The sequence below is a fragment of the Rattus norvegicus genome, chromosome 19 (genome assembly GCF_021556685.1).
Source record: "Rattus norvegicus strain SHRSP/BbbUtx chromosome 19, alternate assembly SHRSP_T2T, whole genome shotgun sequence".
NCBI lineage: Eukaryota > Metazoa > Chordata > Mammalia > Rodentia > Muridae > Rattus > Rattus norvegicus.
Window position 1 is genome coordinate 40,861,166 of NC_141552.1, and position 17,484 is coordinate 40,878,649.

A 17,484-nucleotide genomic window follows, 5' to 3' on the forward strand; every position below is an offset into this window, starting at 1 on the left:
GAGCTACTGCCACTTGTATTTCTTTTTTAAATAAACATGAGTGTAATACTTGGGGTGGAAAATTGTGTCTTATTCAAGAGTTCAATATTAGACTTAAGTTCATATTTTTGGTTCAGATTTTGATACTATTTCTTTTTACAATTCTCTTCTGCTTTTTTCTCCCCAAAGACTCTTCCCATAAGGCAAATGTACTAGTAAGTTTATCCAGCCTGAATTAATTACCTTTTTATAGCAAAAGAAAAAGTATCTCCTTTTGACAAGGAAGATGTTTGAACTATATTTATGGATAAATAAAGGCAGCTGCTTGGCTTCAAACATTCCACCTGAAAAGATGGAATTCTTTCTTTGTTTCACAAGGACATCAGCCTTTGGTGTCCCTGGGGTTGTTAAGGTGTGAAAACCACAGAGAAGCAGTACTTTTACAAAGCATTCAGTTCGGAATAGCAAGCAAATGGCAGTATACTTAATGGTCACTCTCGATGGGGGTCCCTTAGCCTCTTCTTCAGTGTTCTCCCTGTAAGTGTAGGCTGGCAACACACTCTCCCGCAGGACATCCATCTAAATGGCTGCAATGATACTGCTTACCTGCTCTCCAGCTGAATAGCTCTTTAATAGAAGAGATTCTTTGCTTGGGTTAGAGAGTGTGTTTGCCAAACAGAGCACTACATGCTAGAAAAGGCTGCTAACTGCAGATCCAGAAAAGTTCCACATCTTCCTGATGGCGCTATCGGAACCCTTTGAAGCATTGGATTGGAAATCAGACTTCTTATTAAAAGAAATTGATGTTCTGGAGGGTTCTTTGGCCCCTGGAGATTCACTTCATACCATAGTCAAGTTTACTTCTAAAAAGGAAAGATATCAAATGTGCCCATTGAATTAATATTTGCAAGCAGTAATAAAAAGGACCAATGACAGAAGCTTCAGGTACAGGATTCAGGGAGCCCCATTGTCAAGAATTCAGAAACAGTGATAAAACCAACTAAAAGCCCATCTGTACTCCTCATGGCTGTGCACCGTCAATCATTATATGAAAACAATCCTAGTACTAAGTTGTCCCCTGCCCCCACACACATAATACTTTCCTAAATTTTAAGGAGTTACTCAGATTGCCATTTTAAAGCATTTTGTGTGTAGTATACTCTTTTTTTTTGAGCTGGTTTTGAGTCCTCTGTTGCCTTCATTGTTTATCAGGAAATGTGTTAACATGGAGGGGATACATGGCTAGTTGACCATGTGTAGGATTCAGGGGTCTCCTCATCTAAGATAGCAATGTAACTGTGCGTAGCAATGTGTAGAATTCCATAAAGACATTTTTTGGAAATAGGACCACACCCTTGACAGATTCTGGGCATTTTCCATGACTCAGAGGCATTTAAGGATGCCTCTAGGAGGGCTGAAGAGGTGTTTCAGAGGTTAAAGGCATGCGCTGCTCTTGCCAGATGACTGACTTTAGTTTCCAGCCTGCAGCTGGTTATAGCTCTGGGCTTCCAAAACCCTCTTCCGGCCTCTGTGACTAAGTGCACTCAAGTGCACAAACTCACACCCACACGTTCACTCATATATTCAGTAATTGGTAAAAATAAAATAATTCTAAAGAAAAGAATGCTTCTGGGATACACCAGATCTTATATCAAGCCAGGCAGTCACATAATAGCACATTTGTAAAGTGTACATGTATGTTTAAGGTGTGACTAAAGATACTGTCCAAATTTGCATTTTTACTGAAAAATTCCCCATAGGTGTACTGCTCCGGCAGGTTCTGGGGATACACTTTTGAGCAGACAGGCTGTTGTAACATTTGACATCAAAGAGCCTTTGCCTCTGAGTTGCTGTAGGAAGCCATAGACATGACTAGACAGAGAGCATCCAGAGAGACAGGGAAATAGATGGGCTCTTAGTCACCGTACACTGGCTAAATACTTAACTGCCTGGGCCTGTCTGTTTTAACGTTGTACAAAGCATTATGGTATTATTGACTAGCAAGGCTGTTGTGAGTTAAGTTAGATTTCACAGTTCTGGAGTAGGTGACTTCATTTCCAACCCTGTCCTTTGCTCACATTCAGATTTCCTCTTACAGTAGTGTAGTTTTTCTGTAGGACTTCCACTCATACCCTTCTAGCCTCAGGTTGAAAACAAGCACAGTGCTATTATGTCAATAATTTCCTTGGAGAAATTATGTTCGTTTTAGTGCTTCCTGGTTCCAGGTAGGATCAGAATTGAAAACTTTCCTACTTCTGTGTGCACCAGTAATCTTCCAAAGTAGATAACTAAATGCTTTTGTTACATTTTGCTGTTGCCTAGCAGACTACTGACTTTAAGTCAACCTGACCCCTGTCCCTTCTCTCACCCATTTCTCTTTCAATATTTACTTGTAACAGCTCTATAGATTGCTGCCTCTACGCTGAATACAATATTCTCCAGCTCCTTCTTTCCCCACCCCAACTCATCTAAAAGCTATTCTGTATATTAGAGACTGTCCACCTCCTTTGAATGAGAACTGCAATATTTTCACCCTGTCACCACTGCAGAACTCAACTGCTTACATTGTCCACACCAATTATTGAATGGATGTGTGAGCCTGGGTACTTTCTGTTACGCCGTGACCTTCTCACATCAGTCAAAAATCAAATAAACGAGGCTTGCACTGCATTCAAGTCTAACCAAAGAGCATTCTTTGCATTAGAGCTTGTTAAGTGTCAGGAAAGCTGGGGTGGCTGAGGACTTTGGAATCTGTCATGGTGGAGAGGATTTCTTCTTTCAGTTTGTTTTATGGCGCTGTCTCACGAAAGCCTCCAGGCTCTTATCCCTGAGCCACAGAGGCAGGACCCTTTGCTGGCTGCTGCTTGTAATTAAGAAAACATTATAGTCAAAGCTAGCATGGAGCACTCATTCAATTCTACGACCATATTTTCACCACTGAGAAAGTTTAAGCAGATGAAAATAAACAAAAGAGATAGAAAACATGGGCTCTGGTTTATAGATTTCAGTTAGTCTGCCCACTCTCTCCCTACTTATTCAATATAGTTCTTGAAGTTCTAGCCAGAGCAATCAGACAACAAAAGGAGGTCAAGGGGATACAGATCGGAAAAGAAGAAGTCAAAATATCACTATTTGCGGATGATATGATAGTATATTTAAGTGATTCCAAAAGTTCCACCAGAGAACTACTAAAGCTGATAAACAACTTCAGCAAAGTGGCTGGGTGTAAAATTAACTCAAATAAATCAGTAGCCTTCCTCTACACAAAAGAGAAACAAGCCAAGAAAGAAATTAGGGAAACGACACCCTTCATTATACATCCAAATAGTATAAAGTACCTCGGTGTGACTTTAACCAAGCAAGTAAAAGATTTGTACAATAAGAACTTCAAGACTCTGAAGAAAGAAATTGAAGAAGACCTCAGAAGATGGAAAGATCTCCCATGCTCATGGATTGACAGGATTAATATAGTAAAAATGGCCATTTTACCAAAAGCGATCTACAGATTCAATGCAATCCCCATCAAAACACCAATCCAATTCTTCAAAGAGTTAGACAGAACAATTTGCAAATTCATCTGGAATAACAAAAAACCCAGGTTAGCTAAAACTATCCTCAACAATAAAAGGACTTCAGGGGGAATCACTATCCCTGAACTCAAGCAGTATTACAGAGCAATAGTGATAAAAACTGCATGGTATTGGTACAGAGACAGACAGATAGACCAATGGAACAGAATTGAAGACCCAGAAATGAACCCACACACCTATGGGCACTTGATTTTTGACAAAGGAGCCAAAACCATTCAATGGAAAAAAGATAGCATTTTCAGCAAATGGTGCTGGTTCAACTGGAGGTCAACATGTAGAAGAATGCAGATTGATCCAGGCTTATCACCCTGTACAAAGCTTAAGTCCAAGTGGATCAAGGACCTCCACATCAAACAGATACACTCAAACTAATAGAAGAAAAACTAGGGAATCATCTGGAACACATGGGCACTGGAAAAAAAATTCCTGAACAAAACACCAATGGCTTATGCTCTAAGATCAAGAATCGACAAATGGGATCTCATAAAACTGCAAAGCTTCTGTAAGGCAAAGGACACTGTGGTTAGGACAAAACGGCAACCAACAGATCTTTACCAATCCTACAACAGATAGAGGCCTTATATCCAAAATATACAAAGAACTCATGGAGTTAGACCTCAGGGAGACAAATAACCCTATTAAAAAATGGGGTTCAGAGCTAAACAAAGAATTCTCAGCTGAGGAATGACGAATGGCTGAGAAACACCTAAAGAAATGTTCAACATCTTTAGTCATAAGGGAAATGCAAATCAAAACAACCCTGAGATTTCACCTCACACCAGTGAGAATGGCTAAGATCAAAAACTCAGGTGACAGCAAATGCTGAGGAGGATGTGGAGAAAGAGGAACGCTTCTCCGTTGTTGGTGGGATTGCAGACTGGTACAACCATTCTGGAAATCAGTCTGGAGGTTCCTCAGAAAATTGGACATTGAACTGCCTGAGGATCCAGCTATACCTCTCTTGGGCATATACCCAAAAGATGCCCCAACATATAAAAAAGACACGTGCTCCACTGTGTTCATCGCAGCCTTATTTATAATAGCCAGAAGCTGGAAAGAACCCAGATGCCCTTCAACAGAGGAATGGATACAGAAAATATGGTACATCTACACAATGGAATATTACTCAGCTATCAAAAACAATGACTTTATGAAATTCGTAGGCAAATGGTTGGAACTGGAAAATATCATCCTGAGTGAGGTAACCCAATCACAGAAAAACACACATGGTATGCACTCATTGATAAGTGGCTATTAGCCCAAATGCTTGAAGTACCCTAGATGCACAGAACACATGAAACTCAAGACGGATGATCAAAATGTGAATGCCTCACTCCTTCTTTAAAAGGGGAACAAGAATACCCTTGACAGGGAATAGAGAGGCAAAGATTAAAACAGAGACAGAAGGAACACCCATTCAGAGCCTGCCCCACATGTGGCCCACACATATACAGCCATCCAATTAGACAAGATAGATGAAGCAAAGAAGTGCAGGGCGACAGGAGCCGGATGTAGATCGCTCCCGAGAGACACAGCCAGAATACAGCAAATACAGAGGCAAATGCCAGCAGCAAACCACTGAACTGAGAATAGGACCCCCGTTGAAGGAATCAGAGAAAGAACTGGAAGAGCTTGAAGGGGCTTGAGACCCCATATGTACAACAATGCCAAGCAACCAGAGCTTCCAGGGACTAAGCCACTAACTAAAGACTATACATGGACTGACCCTGGACTCTGACCTCATAGGTAGCATTGAATATCCTAGTAAGATCACCAGTGGAAGGGGAAGCCCTGGGTCCTGCTAAGACTGAACCCCCAGTGAACTAGACTGTTGAGGGGAGGGTGGCAATGGGGGGAGGATGGGGATGGGAACACCCATAAAGGAGGGGAGGGGGAGGGATTAGGGGGATGTTTGCCCGGAAACCGGGAAAGGGAATAACACTCGAAATGTATATAAGAAATACTCAAGTTAATAAAATAAAAAAAAAAAAGAAAAAAAAAGAAATGGAAAGAAAAACATTGGCTGTGCTTTCTCTTCAACACTGTTAGGCTCAAGGTTAACAGCTAAGCATAACTCTTATTTAATTCTTCCATTACCATCTAATCCTGTTTATGTCAGGAATACCTTTAATAGAATGTCACTTCAAGACACAGAGCTACAGAGACAGGCAATGTACATTAAGAACAAAATGACTACTCTATCCTGAACACTCCCAAGCTTGCAAGTGTATCAGGAGGAGATTCATGGAGCCTCAAAACTCTCCTTGGAAGTCACAGTATTGCCTCGATGCACCCAGTCCAAACATGCAATTTTCTTCAAGTGTTGTGTCTGACCACTGAAAATTAAGCACAACAGATTAAAAACCATCTGGAGAACACATTTCCAGAAGCACACTTTCTATGGAAAATAATTATGATTTTGTTGTAATAAATATGCCATTGCTAAAACAAGGATACGAGCATTAACTGTGTTAGTAGATGGCAAAGTCAAAGCCAATGACTGTTCACTGGTCATATACTGCGGGAGCAGAGTAGACTTAGGTTCTAGAAATAACTGTGCTCTGTAGAAGCCATTTCTAGGATGATGAATAATTTATTGCATTTGCCACAAATTTGAAAAGTAAATTTCCCATTTTAAGGAAAGCCCACCAAGGGAGATGGTTTGCAAATTTAAAAGAACAAACATGAAAATATGTCAATATGAAGTGCACTATAACAGGTCAGAGCTCACAGACATGTAGGGAGTGAGGCAGAGAGACAGGTGTGAAGGGGGCACGTAATAAGGGGACTGAAGAGCAGTAGAAGGGTTGGCATGTATGCTGGTTCTACTCCATGTTCTCCACTCTCTTTACTCATTACACCGCATCCCATCTTCCCACCTTACATGGCCACCATTGCCTGCCATGGTGGCTCACAAGTGCCAGCATACATTGGATTCATCTGGAGGATTCATGTCGAACTTAAGTTATTGGATTCCATGTTCAGGATTCTGCTTCGGAAGCTCTGAAGAGGATGAACTCTAGTTTATATCACTGCCTACAGTCTGTGGATGCTATGCACTATCTTAAACTTGTATTGAACAGTTTCTGTCTGTGCTCTCATGACTCAGTGGTCAACGTCTTCTCTGATTTACACCTGTCCTCCTTCCTTCTACTCTACTCCAAGGTAGCACCAACTTCTCCGATGTCATGTGTAATTACATAGCAGAGGAAGACTATAAACTAACATCTAGCTTTACAGAGTGGTATATAACATCACACTGGTAGATCTATGTTCATGGATATGTTAGAGAGGCGGCGAGGATGAAACATGGCTCCTGAAAGAGGAAACACAAAGTGGGTACACAGTGTTATTCAATGATTTCTAATCTAAGCGCTGTAATTTTTTTCAACTCTGTACCCCCATTTTCTCATCCTGGCTTCTGTGCCCTTGTGCTGTGGCCACCTCACTCACCCTCTCTCACAGAGTAGTAGAAACACACAAGCACCCTGTTCAGTACTTAGTGTTCTCATGTAGGTACACTGGAGAGAAAAAAATATATTATGGTCTTTGATCTCCAGTACCTTGCAAACTGCTTTCTCTTAGAGAAAGAACATTATTTATTATTTTCCCCATCACCGCCTTCCTTAAAACCTAGCAATTTGATCTTTTCTGTCTAGTGTTTCTGCAAGCAACTTAATAACAAAATTGTTACTTCAGGTGATTTTCCTCCAGGGCCCCAAGAATCACATGAGAAAGAACTAATCAGGGATGATGGCGTCTGCCTGAAAAGGAGGGCAGTGTCCACATGAATTGGTCCTCAACAATCTTCCAGGGAATTCTTTTGGCTCACTCAAGGTGAAAGCTGTTGTGTTCTGAGAGGAATTATCAAGGGGCATGGCCATGCACGTGTCAGGTAGTCTCCGAGTATAGCTTAGATTCTTTATGACATTACACACACATTTCTGAAAAATTCAAATGACATTTTGAGGCCACAGTGGTGTTTTATAAGCTGCTCTACTTTACCCAGAGTTGTTTTTTTTTAAGTCAACAAGAAAGGCCCTCTGTAAGCACAGAATGTATCACTCCAGATACTTGTATGTCACTCTAGTTCTGCAGCCATTTCCTGCAGGACCGTCGGATTCTTTTACCTACACTTCCCTCAGAGGGTCATCTCAGAATCCCCGGATTTACCACACAAATTCCAGCCAGTGCCCTCTTGTCCAAAGAGGTTTCTAAGAAAGATGTATGTACAAGGAAGAGGGTGGACAGAGACACTGTATGAACAAACAGATCTTCTAGTATGTGTTTGGCTCCCCTAAGTCTCAGGTGAGCCCTATGAGTCTTGGTGATCTATGTTTCATGGTTCTTCTTGACTTGAATGTTTTATTCTTCTGAATCTCAATTAATGTCAAAGCCTATAGAGAAGAGACCCCTCAGTTAAGGTAAAAAAAACAGGGCAAAATATTTCATTGAGCCATGGAGTAAGAAGTGAATAGATTTGAAAGGCATATACATCCTTGGAATATCTATATAGTTCTTATGTTACAGCCCCCCAAAGAAGAAGGGTCTGGAAAAAAAGGGCACACACACACACACACACACACACACACACACACACACCCCTCCATTTTGGTCCTTATCACATAAATCTATTCATATTTTAGCACAATTCTTTAATAGAACATCCTTGGATTACATTTTACCTTGTGATTTCTAGGATGTTGTTGTATATCCAGGAGAGGATGTTTGATCACAATTTACACAATTCTGATTAATAGTTCTGGAGGGGGACTTATATTGCATAGAAACAGAAAACTGAATCAGCATTAGGCTCCACTAGAAGACTAAACAATGGATATCATAGGAAAAGATAGGGAAGAACTACAAGGCCTTGGATTACTGAGATTAATTTACAAATTTACAGTTGACTTTGAAACGGAATGACAATGTAGTCGGTCTATATTGGAAGCTGTCAGTGGTTCCACTTTAGCTCGCCATCCTCATCTTTCTGGTTTTTTAGTTTTAGTTTCTCCCCACCCCTAACCTCATTAGTCAAGCCATTTTTTCCTCTTTACTGCGTCAAAATTTATCTAATCAAGAAAAATAAATAAAGACACATCTACTCCAAGGTTCTCCATGAATCTTCTTCCCTTGGAAGAACTGGTGACCCCATTCTGCCTAGTTTATGGCAAAATCCCTCCTAGTGCCACACCATCATGTCACCAAGACAAAGCCTAATTTGTTTCCCCCAAACACATGGAGGTTTTAGGAAATTGGTCTTTTCTCTTTTTGATATCCTCGGGGTACTAGCAAAACATGAGTGCGTTCATTTTGTAACTAAACAAGCAGATACTAAAGCCAGAAATCTCCACCATACCTTATTTGAAGGTTGCGATAAATCTTACAGAGTTAAAGTTGGGAAAGTTAAAGCAGGAAACATTTATTTTAGATGAAATGTACTTTAGACTCACAACAGCCTCACTGGCTGGGGTGTTTGAGGGACAGAGGAACAAACTGCACTTTTCTTCTACTCTGATTTTGGACATAGCTGTGTTCATTATCCTAACTGACATCCGTTGTGGATTTGGTCCCCAAAATTGCATGAGAATCCGAATGTCTGACCATGAGGGTCCCTACCCAAGTTGGATATGATTGGTAAATAAAGTTGCCAGCAGTCAATGGCTGGGCAGGAGACAGAGGCAGGATTTTAGGATTCCCTGGCAAGGAACTGAGGAAGGAGCAGGAAGGGGGAGAGAGAACCTGTAGAGACCATATCCAGAGGTTAGGCAAGGCCCTCAGTTGGGGAATGGGGCCACCCACTCATTTCCAAATTTTTAACCAAGAATTGCTCCTATCTGAAGGAAATACAGAGACAAAGTATGGAACAGAGACTGAAGGAAAGGCCATCCAGAGACTGCCTCATCTGTGGATCCACCCCATAGACAGACACCAAACCCAGTCACTATTGCTGATGCCAGGAAGCACTTGCTGACAAGAGTCTGATATAGCTGTCTCCTGAGAGGCTCTGCCAGAGCCTGACAAATACAGAGGTGGATGCTCACAGACAACCATTGAGCCCATGGGGACCCCAATGGAGGAGTTAGAGAAAGGACTGAAGGAGCTTAAGGGGTTTGCACCTCCATAGGAAGAACAACAATATCAACCAACCAGAGACACCTCCTTCCCCAAAGCTCTCAGGGACTAAACCATCCACCAAAGAGAACACCTGGAGCCACTGATGGCTCCATCCACAAGAGGATGACTTTATCAGGCATTGATAGGAGGAGAAGCCCTTGGTCCTGTGAAGGCTCAATGCTCCGCATAGGGGAATCCCAAGGCAGGGAGACAAGAGTGGTTGGGTGAGTGGGTGGGTGGGTGAGCACACTCATAAAAGCAGGTGGAAGGGAGTTTCTGGAGGGGAAACCAGGAAAGGGGATAACATTTGAAGTGTAAATAAATAAAATATCCAATTAAAAAAAAGGAAGGTGGCGAGCTGCCATGCCAGCTAAGAGACTGGGACAGAGAACATAGCTGTCATGTAGATGCTGGGAAATTCAGCCCGAGGGGGTGGCAGGTCTGAGTCTGAGGCAGCCAGATGGATTAGAGGTTTTAGTAAGTAATAATTCAGGAATATCGGAGGGGAGTGTGTGGAGGTTTGGGAGTGGCCCCACCATTGAGCTGTTTAAGGCATGTTAAAATATAAAGGCTGTGTGTGTATGTGTGCGTGTGTGTGTGTGCGTGTGTGTGTGTGTGCGTGTGTGTGTGTGTGCGCGCGCGCGCGCGCGTGCGCATGGGTGCCTTTCTTTGGAGAACCAGGAACATTTGGGCTGGTATTGAGGAGGTCCACTGCCACCACCTTGCCACCACCAGAGTTGATTTGAGTAGCAATGAATTGGCTACTGTGAAGGACATCATCATTGTTTTAAATTGTCCTTAACTCATAGAAACCCTATATGTTCGTGATGGGAAATTAAACAATTTTGCATTTAATGAATGAAAAATCTTAAAATTACATGCTTACCTTTAGAGATAACCACTAATCAACTTTTAACACATCCCTTTATTCTTTCCTACATAAATTTTCATATATAAAATATTTTATAAGCTATTTTACCCTTTATCTTGAGCCTCATTTTAGTAGCCGCCGAACTACTATAGTTTAGCATATCAACACAATATACATTATTACTAATGTATAAAAATGATAAAAAACTCATCTTACTCTTTTTTACACTTGTAGTTATGAGGCATTTACCTCAGTGAGTACCCTGAACTAAGTTCTTCCTTTAAAATACATGCCTCTCAGAAAAACAAAACAAGACAAGACAAAACAAAACAAAACCCACCAGTGTTGAGAGGAGACCTTTCTCCTTTTCTCATGTTTCCGTAGACGTCTGTACCTCCCTCTAGTTCTATGTTTCCACATCAGCCACATGACTGTTCTACATCAACTCTCCATGAGAGCAGCTGAGCAGATCCACAGAGATTCCGTCTGCTAATTGTTAAGATCTTTATACGAAGACTTAGAGTGGAGTGCATTGTATACCCTCCACCTGTCTCAGGCTTACAAGATCCTCTCTTTTCTCCGAGCCTTACTCTTGAGTTCTCAATTCTAGACTTTTCTCAACTAGGAATTGTCAGCACCCTTAGCTTTGAGTGGAATTGAGTTAGATGTTCATTGAAATCTCAGCTATTTAAAGGAGGCTGTGAAGGCAGGGAACCTTGTGATTGCCAGGCAAGAGTTCTACCACTCAGCTTGGATTCCCAGACCTTGGCTAGAGGCTTTAATGCCTGTGTAGTGGACATCAGTCTTACCAGGTGTTTCCTCATGATTCCAGCTCTTGCAGACTTTGTTGAAAGCTACTCCATAACCCAGATTTAAATTCATGTATCTTTCCTCCAGGAAGGCTTTTGGTTCATTTTTGGTTTTAAAATGATGTGTCCTATTACCTTGAAGTGTAAAGCATTGAGACTTTATTATTTCACCAAAAGTGTAGCTAATTGAGTTTTTAAATGATTACTCTCCCACATACAGTCTTAGAGTCTTTTTGGGTCTCTTTTCATTTTTTTCCCTGGATCTATCTACGTTTCTCTTTCCGTGAATGCTGTTAGCAATGCTAATGAGAAATTATATGAAGATTTGATGGTACAGGATGGGTGGGAAGAGAAATAAAGGAGGAAGTCATACTCTGTGATGCACAGTTTCTGAAAGACCCTGTGAGCACAGTCACCTGTATTGACAGAGTCCGTGTACCTACACAGCTTGTGTAATGGAGTGTCTCAGAGGTCCTGAGCACTGGTCCTAACTGGAATGAGACGAAGGATCTCAGAGATGCTCACAGACTTAATGGAAGCCTGTGTATTTTCACTTAGGAGAAAGATATTATGGCTAAAGTTTGGCTTATCATACTGAATAAGGCTTAAGCTTCTCCCTGAAGCATGAATGCTAGCAACCCAGAGGCATTGTCTTGTCTTACTGTATATGGTTTATGCTTCTCACAGAAGCAAGCACGCCGATTGCTCGGAGCTCAGAAGCTGGCACCTCTGAACGCCTGAATCCTTTCTTTTCCTTAGATCTAGTTTACTTGTCAATAAACAGATTAGGTATGAAAGCTCACTTCCTGCCTGTAGGAAGAGATGATGCTGGTCTAAGGACTGGGGTTTCTGGTCTTGTATGTTGTATATCTGTGTAAAGTGCACTTTTTGCTAACTGGTCAGTGCTGATGTCATGAGATTTGGCTTCTGCAAATATAGGAGCCTGGTGTTTTTAGACATGTTTCCTTTGAGCTAAGATAACAGTCTTTATTTAAGGACAAGACATTAAGCCTTGGTCTCAAGAGCACCAGCTTCTGGCCATGATTTGGACTGAATCATCCCCATGTGTAAAAAATATTAACTATTGCATATAAAAGGAAGAGTTAGCAATAGGTGTGTTGAAAACTCCTGAAAGATAAATAAGAGAGTCTAATTTATTACCAAATTTTCTCTTAAGTAGGAAGAGATGAGAATGGAGAGAGATTCTATGCCTGATCTATTCTACTGATTCCTGAATGGTGTAGTTCTGATGACAGACCAAAAAGTATTTGCTCTTTCTGAAACACTTTTCTGTGGAATCCTGCAAATAAACAGTTTGATTTTTAAAATATCGAGGACAAAGTTTAGTGGCTAAATCACTTAGTCTGAAGGCAAGAGGATCTTAAGATCCCCCAAACCCAGGAGATGTAGGCATAGTACTGCACACCTGCAATCCCAGTGGCAGGATGCGAGGCGGAGCTGACAGAATCCTCAGAAGCATGTGGAGCAGCTGACCTGGCACACACAGCAGTGAGAAAGAAGCCTTGTCTCAAACAAGGTACAAAACAAGGACTACACTGGAGATTGTCCTCTTAGCCCTACCAATGTTCAGGAATGTGCATTGCCCGCACACTCACACAGGCACACACACATATGTACACATCTGTGCACACAGACATACACATACACACACACACACACACACACACACACACACACACACACAGACGCGCGCGTGCGCGCACAAAAGACAAAGACATGCCAATCATTTGTTCATAAACCTTGAGTTGAGCATAAGATGGTGTTTTGCAGATTAAAACAGAGACTGAAGTAATACCCATTCAGAGCCTGCCCCACATGTGGCCCATACATATACAGCCACCCAATTAGACAAGATGGATGAAGCAAAGAAGTGCAGACTGACAGGAGCCGGATGTAGATCGCTCCTGAGAGACACAGCCAGAATACAACAAATACAGAGGCGAATGCCAGCAGCAAACCACTGAACTGAGAATAGGACCCCCGTTGAAGGAATCAGAGAAAGAACTGGAAGAGCTTGAAGGGGCTCGAGACCCCATATGTACAACAATGCCAAGCAACCAGAGCTTCCAGGGACTAAGCCACTACCTAAAGACTATACATGGACTGACCCTGGACTCTGACCTCATAGGTAGCAATGAATATCCTAGTAAGAGCACCAATGGAAGGGGAAGCCCTGGGTCCTGCTAAGACTGAACCCCCAGTGAACTAGACTGTTGGGGGGAGGGTGGCAATGGGGGGAGGGTTGGGAGGGGGAATACCCATAAGGAAGGGGAGGGGGGAGGGGGATTTTTGCCCAGAAACCGGGAAAGGGAATAACACTCGAAATGTATATAAGAAATACTCAAGTTAATAAAAAAAGAAAAAAAAAAGATGGTGTTTTGCAATAATTTGGCAATACGGGAAGGCCTCAACTAAGTCTACATAAATAATAAATTATTATAATAATAAACTACCCTATCTTATCCTTCACTCATTTTCTCATTTTTTACAGACCATTTAGTGCCCATTTCAAGTAAACAACAGGGCCTGTTCGGCTTCCCCCTACACTGTGTGCCTTTCCCTCTTACATTATGACTTATTTTCCTCTGAAAGGTTGCTCTTAGTGCTGCTTTTACCTGCACTGTGTATTAGAGAGACGGGACATTTATTTGGAGCAATCTGTTGTTTGTGATTATCTAAACTTGTGAGCTGGCATTACAAAAAGAAGCACATCTCAGCCTATTCATGAACTGTTCCCTTCCTGCCGATGACTCTCCCTCTCCCTACTTAAAATGAAAGTGCTAACATCTCACCATTATTCAAAATTGAGAAATTATGTTTCAGCACAAAATACATCTAGGACAGGGTGGGGAGAGGGAAGGGAGAGAAGAGAGATGTACTGTGCTCAATATGTGCCCCAATTTTAGTAAACATACTCCACATATATGATCTTCTTTTCATGAAACAAGTAACAAACACGATGGCATTGACCTATGCCTGATCCACCTGTCCTTGTTCTTTTTAATTCCAGACTCCCTCTATTGGCTACTTTTGTCAATGGATGAGAATTTGCACCCTTGATATCCCATGATCCCATGATATACACTGTCATATCAATGCATGTAATTCAGTATTGATGTGTAAACTGCTAAGCAGCATGTGTTTGTTGTAGAGATGTGGACATTGTCCCCCAGTGAACATGTGGAGCAGCCTCTTATTGTGGTTACTATTTAGTGTATAATCTTTACTTGTTGTGGTTTGCCCTGAAGTTATCTGTATTTTGATGCTAATTCCACTGCCCCAAGGACAGCTGCCTAGTCACATACTCAGGAATCAGGTGACTTGATCAGAACCTTTTCCCCATTGAATTTGTAAAGTACAGGTTAGGGGCAGGTACAGGATAGAAGGAGGCCTGTCATTGGAGGAGAAGGAAGGATGGGTGGGAGAGAAGTTTGAAGGAAAGGAGGAGATGAGGAGAGAGGAAGAGACATACAGAAGACAGGAGAGAGGGGAGAAGCCATGGCAGGTGATGTTAAGATTCTGCTCTGTGTATTTATAGGTTGTTATCAATGTTCTTAAGGGATGGATGGTACTGGGCTTTGTATGTTTAAGTGGGCAATTATATCTTACCAATTGGGTCAAAGATTATTGTATTGTGTGTTCTTTCATGGGAGGGTTTGAGCGTAGGAAAGTGTGCGGCGGCAGAAGACTCTGGGCGGCTGAGGAGTTGGGATGTGTTTCCGCCAAGATATCTAGCAGATATCTTGGGGCACCGCGGTGTGGACCTAGTGTGGTAAAAGACAATAATACTTCTTTTATTTTTATATTTTTACAACAACATTTACTTGTACAGGTAAGAGAAGGATCCTAAACCAGTTCTGAGTAACACAAATGTGGATATTTTAAAGAGCTTATAGCTGTTTTGATATGTTCATGACCTGGAACCAACCCATACCTCCATCTTCCATAAAATAGCAGAAGTTGCCACATGTGACAGGAAAACAACTGGACTTTCAGCTGGAAAGAGGAGTATTTTGAAATCTTGGAATTCAGTATACAGGAAACACTGTACTGTTGACTATGTTAGTGTAGGACTTCACTCCCCAGAAAGCCTAATGATAAGTCAGGGACCTGAGAGAACTCTCTAAAGACTCCTGCCTAATGCAGTCTGAAGGCAACACAGAAGGACTGAGAGATGCCATCCCATAATGCAGGCTTGATAATGAAGGGGAGCTAACAGTAGCCTGGATTTACCGTGGGATGGAACGGTCAAAAGGCTCTTCTGTGGCAAGTGCAGATGTAACTTGCTAAGGTCTGACTGTATCAGGTGGAACTGAGACATTTTACAAGACTGATCTAAAGTGATGAGAGTCACCCACCAGTCAGCCATCAGAGTCACAGAGGAGAAAAGTTCAGGAAATTATACTCATGCCCAGGCATTGTACTGGAGACCAGGTAGCAGCCTTAAACTTTCTGTAGAACACAGAAATGGCCTTGCATTTCCAAAGCAAATGGCTTTAAATTGGAATAGCAAAGCAATTCTTTGGATAAATCAACATGTTTTCAACAACAGTGCTTCCTTTTACTTATTAAGAAAAGAGCACCATCCCATGCTATAAATAAAACGTACTTTGACGTGAATTATACGTTTGGATCAGAAGCTAAAATCTAAAGAACTTCCAGAAGGCTTATGTAAAATAGTCTCTACCACTGTTGAGAAAAGCTTTCTGCAGTACTGTTAAGTAAAAGCCTTGAAACTAAAATTCAACAAAAAATTTGTGCTCATGAAAGTTTACCATTAAGAAAATAAATAGAAGGCAGGCATGGTGGCATATATCTCTAATCCAAGCCCTGAGGAGACACAGACAGACAGATGTCTGTAGGTTTGAGGTAAGCCTGGTCAGATAGTGAGTGAATTCCAGGACAGCCAGAACTATGTAGGAGACACCATCTCAAAAACAAAACAACCAACAAACCACCCCCACAACCCCCACCACCACCACCGATGACGACAAGCAAAATCAGACAAGCTTCTGGAGGAAATAATCTTAACAAGTATTTGATAATGTTTTCTACAGAACATAAATGCATTTTATAATTCAATAAGAAGAAAACAAGTAAGCCAGTAGGCATAAGAGAGCTACTTCCCCCAAGGAAGATAGACAAGTGTCTAACAAGCACATGAAAGGAGACTGAACACTAATTTTCAGAGAAGTGTGGGAATCAACTCTGCACCAGTTGAAGGGACTACACTGACAGATATTTATATTCCTGCTTGTTGGGTAGTTGCAGTTAATTGTGACTGTCAATTTGAATGGAATTGAAGACACCTAGGAGATATACCTCTTGGCGAACCCAGATATATGTGACTAAAAAGGGAAAGGCCATTCTACACATGAGCTGGATGTGCAGACTGAATAAAGGAGTAGAGGGAGGCAGCAAAGTCTGGCACCCACCACCTTTCATCTCTCTGCTTACCAAGGATGTTTGGGATCGACCAGTTGCTTTGTGACCATGTTGGAAGTTAGTCCCCTAAACCAGGAGCCAGAACAAATTCCTTCTTCCTTAAGTTAATATTGTCATAGCAATGAGAAACGTAACTAATGCTAGACGCAGAGATCCTTCCCTTCCCATTCATTCCTTCAGAGACACCAAATATCATAAGGACCACAGATGCTCGAAGGGAAACCTCTTAAGCTCAGATATACTCAAACACAACTTAGCAACTACACTCATAGCTACAATGCTTTATATTTTATTACACTTAGCTTTCTAGTTTATGTTTTGCATCATAGCCCGGGACAGACAACAACCCAGAGTTAAAAAGAAAATGGAACTAGGGTAGCAAAATGTGATGTGGCCATATTAGACACTTACTGTAATAAAACATGCACAGTGACAGGTCAGTTTGGATATTAACCAGAAATTTACCAGTGTCATTATGTTGAATGAACAGAGACTCAACATAGATCTATTGTAAAGTTCCATTGACATAGCAACCAAGAATACGGAAAATTGTAATGTTCCATTGACATAGCAACCAAGAATACGGAAAATTGTAAAGTTCCATTGACATAGCAATAAAGAATACAGGAAACAAATCTTGGGTGTTTTCTTT

At 41.5% G+C, this 17,484-nt stretch overlaps 1 long non-coding RNA gene across 5 annotated transcripts in view; it reads right to left on the reverse strand.

The window, feature by feature from the left end:
- The window catches only part of LOC147999408 (uncharacterized), a 101,803-nt gene that overhangs the window by 3,865 nt on the left and 80,454 nt on the right, over window positions 1-17,484 (reverse strand). For 3 of the 5 annotated variants that reach the window (XR_015644072.1, XR_015644073.1, XR_015644069.1), the window contains one exon: window positions 586-842. The exons of 1 other annotated variant lie outside the window; for it this stretch is intronic. This is a non-coding gene — a long non-coding RNA (uncharacterized LOC147999408). Of the gene's footprint in view, window positions 1-585; window positions 843-6,147; window positions 6,886-17,484 lie in introns of those variants that run through there. One more of the 5 variants, XR_015644071.1, reaches the window with a different exon arrangement.